Here is an 8,058-nt window from a genome sequence, read left to right on the forward strand (position 1 = left end):
GACTGTTTCGGTTTTGCCACGTTTTCTTATTTTGTATTTGTATAGTGTTTACATTTTCGTCTTTATTAAAGATGCTTAATAATAACCACGCTGCATTTTGGTCCTCCTCACCTTCCCAGGAAGAAAACTGTTACAGAATCACCCACCAACCAAGGACCAAGCAGCGTGGTAACGGGCAGCAGCAACAGCGGCCGAAGAATCAAGACTCCTGGATGTGGGAGAAGATCCTAGACGGGAAAGGACCCTGGACACAGCCAGGGGAATATCGCCGCCCAAAGGCAGAGCTGGAGGCAGCCAAAGCGGAGAAGCGGCGGTTTGAGGAGGCAGCACGGCGGCGTGGATGGAAGCCCGAGAGTCAGCCCCAAAAATGGATTGTTTATCATAAGGAGCCAAGGAGGAAACCAGAACCAGAGCCGGTGTTGGAGGTGAGTGAAGCAGAGACCGTGAAGGAGTTAATGGGGAAATTGGAGGAGAGAGTTATGAGGGAGTTGCTGTGTTGGTGCATGAGGCACGGCATTCGCCCGACGGAGCGTGTCAGGGATTTGATGGCACCTGGGTCAGCTCTCCATACTCGTCCTGAGGTGCGTGCTAGTCGTCTGGTGAAGATTGTGCCAGCCTCACGCACCAGGCCTCCTGTACACATCCCTATCCTTGCACGTCCTGTGCCAGCTCAGCGCTACAGTGCTCCTAGCAGCGCTAACCGTGGCGGGTGTGGTACTGGTCAGGCACCGTGTTATGCGGTGGAACGCACGGTGTCCCCAGTATGCGTGCTTAGCCCGGTACGCTACATCCCAGCTCCCCACATCTGTCGGGCTAGGCTGAAGATCCAGCCAGGGTGGTTGGTGCCAGCCCTGCTCTCAAGAGCTCCAGTGCGCCTGCACGGTCCGGTCTATCCAGTGCCACCTCCACGCACCAGCCCTCCAGTGGCAGCCCCCCCACCAGGCTTCCTGTGCGTGTCCTTTGTCCAGTACCACCAGTGCCGACACCACGTACCAGGCCTGCAGTGCGCCTCGCCTGTCCAGCGCTGTCAGAGCCTTCCTCCTCTCCAGCGTCGCCTGAGCTGATCGTCTGCCCAGTGCCGCCTGAGCTGTCCGACTGTCATGAGCCGCCAGAGTCTCCCGTCTGTCATGAGCCGCCAGAGTCTCCCGTCTGTTATGAGCCGCCAGAGTCTCCCGTCTGTCATGAGCCGCCAGAGTCTCCCGTCTGTCATGAGCCGCCAGAGTCTCCCGTTTGTCATGAGCCGCCAGAGTCTCCCGTCTGTCATGAGCCGCCAGAGTCTCCCGTCTGTCATGAGCCGCCAGAGTCTCCCGTCTGTCATGAGCCGCCAGAGTCTCCCGTCTGTCATGAGCCGCCAGAGTCTCCCGTCTGTCATGAGCCGCCAGAGTCTCCAGTCTGCCAGGAGCCGCCAGAGTCTCCAGTCTGCCAGGAGTCTGTCATGAGCCAGAGTCTCCCGTCTGTCATGAGCCGCCAGAGTCTCCCGTCTGTCATGAGCCGCCAGAGTCTCCAGTCTGTCATGAGCCGCCAGAGTCTCCAGTCTGCCAGAGTCTCCAGTCTGTCATGAGCCGCCAGAGTCTCCAGTCTGCAGGAGCCGCCAGAGTCTCCAGTCTGTCATGAGCCGCCAGAGTCTCCAGTCTGCCAGGAGCCGCCAGAGTCTCCAGTCTGCAAGGAGCCGCCAGAGCCGCCAGTCTGCAAGGAGCCGCCAGAGCCGCCAGTCTGCAAGGAGCCGCCAGAGCCGCCAGTCTGCAAGGAGCCGCCAGAGCCGCCAGTCTGACAGGATCCGCCAAAACTGCCAGTCTGCCAAGATCCGCCAGATCCGTCAGCCTGCCAGGTTCCGCCAGTCTGCCAGGATCCGCCGGAGTCGCTATTCAGCCAGGATCCGCCAGAGCCGCCATTAAGCCAGGATCCGCCAGAGCCATCAACCTGCCTGAGCTATCTCTTAGTCTTGGGCTACCTCTCAGTCTTCAGCTACCCCTCAGTCTTGAGCTACCCCTCAGTCTTGAGCTACCCCTCAGTCTTGAGCTACCCCTCAGTCCCGAGCTACCCCTCAGTCCCGAGCTACCTGAGTGCCGAGCTGTCCCTCAGTCCGGAGCTGCCCCTCAGTCCAGTGGGGCCCTTTGTTAAGGTTACTAGGCCAAGGTCGGCGGCGAGGGTCGCCACTCAAGGGACGCTAAGTAAGCGGACTAAGACTGTGTTGGAGTGGGGTCCACGTCCCGCGCCAGAGCCGCCACCGTGAACAGACGCCCACCCAGACCCTCCCCTAGGGGTTTAGGTGTGCGGCTGGGAGTCCGCACCTTTGGGGTGGGGGGGGGGCCTTAGTATTCTGTGTTTTCTTTATTATGTTGGTTAGGCCAGGGTGTGACATGGGTGATTTATGTGTCTTGTTTTGTCTAGGGGTTTTGTAGTCTATGGGGTTGTGTTCAGTTGAGTGTTCTTGGTGAGTCTATGGTTGCCTGGAGTGGTTCTCAATCAGAGGCAGCCATAATCATTTAGGCAGCCATATTCTTTAGGTATCTGGTGGGTGGTTGTTTCCTGTCTCTGTGTTCTCTGCACCAGTTAGGACTGTTTCGGTTTTGCCACATTTTCTTATTTTGTATTTGTATAGTGTTTTACGTTTTCGTCTTTATTAAAGATGCTAACAATAACCACGCTGCATTTTGGTTCTCCTCTCCTTCCCAGGAAGAAAACTGTTACACCAAGGAGCTCTCCAAACAGGTCAGAGACAAAGTTGTGGAGAAGTACAGATCAGGGTTATAACAAAAATATCAGAAACTTTGAACATCCCACAGTGTACCATTAAATCCATTACTATCTGGTCTGGTCTGTGTCCAAACAATTTATTTTATTATTTTACTTATTTTTTAGGCAAGTCAGTTTAATTAACAACAAATGCTTATTTTCAATGACAGCCTAGGAACAGTGGGTTAACTGCCTTGTTCAGGGGCAGAACAACATATTTTTACCTTGTCAGCTCGGGGATTTGATCTTGCAACCTTTTGGTTACTAATCCAACACTCTAACAAACCTCAAAACAAGCTTCAATGCCATACAACACTCATTATGTGTCCTCCAACTGCTCATAAAATGCTAGTACATCTAAATGCATGCCCTTCAACACATTGTTGCCCTCACCCGCCCGCCCGACTAGCATCACTACTCTGGACGGTTCTAATTTAGAATATGTGGACATCTACAAATACCTAGGTGTCTGGTTAAACTCTAAACTCTCCTTCCAGACTCACATTAAGCATCTCCAATCCAAAATTAAATCTAGAATCGGCGTCCTATTTCACAACAAAGCCTCCTTCACTCATGCTGTGAAACATAACCTTGTACAACTGACAATCCTACCAATCCTTGACTTCAACAATGTCCTTTACAAAATAGCCTCCAACACTCTACTTAGCAAACTGGATGTATCACAGTGCCATCCGTTTTGTCACCAAAGCTCATATACTATCCACCACTGCGACCTGTATACTCTCGGTGGCTGGCCCTCACTACATATTCGTTGCCAAACCCACTGGCTCCAGGGCATCTATAAGTCTTTGCTAGGTAAAACCCCACCTTATCTCAGCTCACTGGTCACCATAGCAACACCCACCCATAGCACTCACTCTAGCAGGTATATCTCATTGGTTATCTCCAAAGCCAACACTTACTTTGGCCGCCTTTCCTTCTAGTTCTCTGCTGCCAATGAATGGAATGAATTGCAAAAATCATTGAAGCTGGAGTCTTCTATCTCTTATATCTAACTTTAAGCATCAGCTGTTAGAGCAGCTAAGCGATCATTGCACCTGTACACAGCCAATCTGTAAATAGCCCACCCAACTACCTCATCCATATATTGTTATTAATTTCTTTGCTCCTTTGCACCCCAGTATCTCTACTTGCACATTCATCTTCTGCACATCTATCACTCCAGTGTTAATGCTAAATTGTAATTATTTTTGCCTCTATGGCCTATTTATTGTCTTACCTCCCTACTCTTCTACATTTGCACACACTGTCGCATAGACTTTTCTATTGAGTTATTGACTGTACGTTTGCTTATGTGTAACTTTGTGATGTTGTTTTTGTCGCACTGCTATTCTTTATCTTGGCCAGGTCTCAGTTGTAAATAAGAACTTGTTCTCAACTGGCCTACCTGGTTAAAAAAAGGTACTATAAAAAATAAAATAAATGGAAAGAATATGGCACCACAACAAACCTGCCAAGGGAGGGCCACCTACCAAAACTCACAGACCAGGCAAGGAGGGCATTAATCAGAGGCAACAAAGAGATTTAATATAACCCTGAAGGAGCTGCAAAGCTCCACAGAGGAGATTGGGCTATGTGTCCATAGGACCAGTTTAAGGACCACTTTACACTCCATATAGCTGGGCTTTATGGAAGAGTGTCCCGAAAAAAGCCATTGCTTAAAGAAAAAAATAAGCGAACATGTTTGGTGTTCGCCAAAAGGCATGTGGGAGACTCCCCAAACATATGGAAGAAGGTACTCTGGTCTGATGAGACTAAAATTGAGCTCTTTAGACATCAAGGAAAATGCTATATCTGGCACAAACCCAACACCTCGCATCACCCCGAGAACAACATCCCCAGAGTGAAGTTATGGTGGTGGCAGAATCATGCTGTGAGGATATTTTTCTTCAGCAGGGACTGGGAAACTGGGACAGAGGTTCAGTCTTCCAGAGATTTGAGACTGGGACGGAGATCCACCTTCCAGCAGGACAATGACCCTAAGCATACTGCTAAAGCAACACTCGAGTGGTTTAAGGTGAAACATTTAAATGTCTTGGAATAGCCTAGTCAAAGCCCAGACCTCAATCCAATTGAGAATCTGTGGTATGACTTAAAGATTGCTGTACACCAGCAGGAACCCATCCAACTTGAAGGAGCTGGAGCAGTTTTGCCTTGAAGAATGGGCAAAAATCCCAGTTGCTAGATGTGCCAAGCTTGTAGAGACATATCCCAAGAGACTTGCAGCTATAATTGCTGCAAAAGGTGGCTCTACAAAGTATTGACTTTGGGGGGTGAATAGTTATGCATGCTCAAGTTTTCTGTTTTTTTTTGGTCTAATTTCTTGTTTGTTTCACGACAAAAAAAAATATTTTCCATCTTCAAAGTGGTAGGCATGTTGTGTAAATCAAATGATACAAACCCCTCTAAAATCTATTTTAATTCCAGGTTGTAAGGCAACAAAATAGGAAAAATGCCAAGGGGGTGAATACTTTCGCAAGGCACTCTACCTGCCCAAATGCATAGAGCCAACTGTAAAGTTTGGTGTAGGAAGAATAATGGTCTGGGGCTGTTTTTGATGGTTCGAGCTAGGACCCTTAGTTCCAGTGAAGGGACATCTTTACGTTACAGCATACAATGACAGTCTAGACGATTCTGTGCTTCCAACTTTGTGGCAACTGTTAGGGGAAGTCCCTTTCCTGTTTTAGCATGACAATGCCCATGTGCACAAAGCGAGGTCCATACAGAAATAATTAGTTGAGATTGGTGTGGAAGAACTTGCTTGGCTTGCACATCGCCCTGACCTCAACCTCATCGAACACCTTTTTGATGAATTGGAATGCCAAATGCAAGCCAGGCCAAATCGCCCAACATCAGAGCTTGACCTCACTAATGTTCCAAAGCATTACATATGAATCTTAAAATAATAGACATGTAATAAGTGTGAAGTAACAAAGTGAATAGTAATTGGCTTTCAGATAGCACTCTAATAATGCAATGTCTTAGTAATTTGAAGAAGTAAATGTTTCAATATAAGGTCACATGACGAACAGAGGGATTGAGCATTGGTACTGATATTAAATTAAAGGCTGCCATCTGGTGTTTGGGTTAGAGATATGGGACACAGTGGGGAAATTTGGGACAGAGGTATGAATGATAAGGGTAAGAGATGTTTTTGACCATTTCCAATGAATAAAACTCAATGCTATAGTTTGGATAGGACCATTGAATTAAGTAAAACGGTAATGTCATCTAAAAAAAATCTGTTTCCGTTTATGTAGAACTATTTCCAGAATTGAAGTAGATCCAAGTACATGTTTTAGTCCTGACTATTGAGCTGATAAACAAGCAGCAACTTTTTGAAGGTACTATCAGATTCGTTAAACAACAGGTTTCATATGTTGGCTAGTTGCCAAAGGAACACATGTCAATGCAACACGTCAAAAAGATTAAGACGTTTGTTTTCTTTCTTCCAGGACTTGTTTCTCTTGTTGACATGTTTAATAATGATTCTGTATCTCTCCCTTTGAAAGACTTCCTGAGGAATGGATGCACCTTAAAGGGCACACAAATTAAAATATGAGGTATCTTAATTAATGTCCATTCTTGGTAAGAAATGTACTGAAGAACCCAATGCAAACCCCTCAGTGGCTGAAGTAATGTCAATAATGGCGTTCAGTTTGGTCCTTCACCATTTCTCTCAGAAGTGCGACATGAGTCCATTAGAGTGAGCATGGTGAGAGATCCCGTCCAAGCTTCTCTCATGCTGCTGGTGTACTGGTAGGAAAATAGACAAGACATAATAGACTGTAAAGAACAGTGATGGTTCAGGGGAGAGACATTATCAAGGGCCATTCACTTTGAACATGTGCCATTGGGAGGACAAACTGAAATGCCAGAAGAATGAGTGCCGGGAGGGAAGGGAGTGGTCAACCATGCCCATAATTAATTTAGGCATATCCAAAATTGTTTATTTGGGGTATCAGATTGATTGTGAAGGTCTGCACACTGAATTAATTGAGATAAGAATGAATTGAGATACCGATCAGTCATTAATATGCCACTCGCAACAAAAGCTCGAGCTGAAATGTCATTGCCAGAATCCCTAAATTAAATTGTGTAATAAAGCATATGTGTAACTGTATGAAGCAAAGGTCCTTCGACCTCATGACTTGGTTTTTGCTCTGACATGCACTGTCAACTGTGGGACCTTATATAGACAAGTGTGTGCCTTTCCAAATCATATCCAATCAATTGAATTTACCACAGGTGGACTCCAATCAAGTTGAAGAAACATCTCAAGGATCATCAATGGAAACAGGATGCACCTGAGCTCAATTTTGATTCTCATAGCAAAGCCTCTGAATACTTATGTAAATAAGGTATTTCTGTATTTTTTTTATTTTTTAAATTTGCAAACATTTCTAAAAATAACTGTTTTTACTTTGTCATTATGGGGTATTGTGTGCAGATTTCTGAGGATTTTTATTTATTTCATCAATTTAACCTCTTTGGGGTAACCCCCCCCCCCTTCTTCTCAATTTCCGCCTAAAGACATACCCTAATCTTACTGCCTATAGCTCATGCCCAGAGGCAAGGATATGCATATTCTTGGTATCATTTGAAAGGAAACACTCTGAATTTTGTGGAAATGTGAATTGACTGTAGGAGAATATAACACAATAGATCTGGTGGAAGAAAATACAAGGAAATAAACACACATTTTCTGTTTTTTATTGTTGTTGCATCATCTTTCAAATTACCAAGATCAGCCAAACATACAGATCGGATGCTGGGGATGGTTTGAATGAAGAACATAAGATGGCAACAATATCTGAGCAAAGTTTTGGACAGATAACTTCAAAAATGAGCGAGCTACATGACATTGAGCATGAAGTCACCCAGGTGTCCCACACAAATGCACCCAAGTGGCTGAATTGGTACAGTGATACATTTTGAAGGAAAGAACTATATACAAAATACATAAATGCTATTCTAACACAATATATATATATATATATATATATATATATATATATATATAAAAAATAATAATACAAACAATTAGCAAGGGTAACTATTTATATATTTTCTATTTACAATATTGTGAAGACCCTCAGTCCTCTAGACAATATTGTGCTGCTGGTGCCATTGCCCATAGCAGTCTGTTTCTGCTGTAAAGCAAAGGCTTACTAAACAGGTGGTGCTGGTGATGGGGCATTTCCTTTGACAAAGGGCACAACGACATCTCCCTACTCTGCCCTTTTTGACCTGAGGCACATTCATGCCTGCAGAGAGGAATCTGGGCAGGTGAACACCGCT

The sequence above is a fragment of the Oncorhynchus tshawytscha genome, linkage group LG02 (assembly GCF_018296145.1).
Source record: "Oncorhynchus tshawytscha isolate Ot180627B linkage group LG02, Otsh_v2.0, whole genome shotgun sequence".
NCBI lineage: Eukaryota > Metazoa > Chordata > Actinopteri > Salmoniformes > Salmonidae > Oncorhynchus > Oncorhynchus tshawytscha.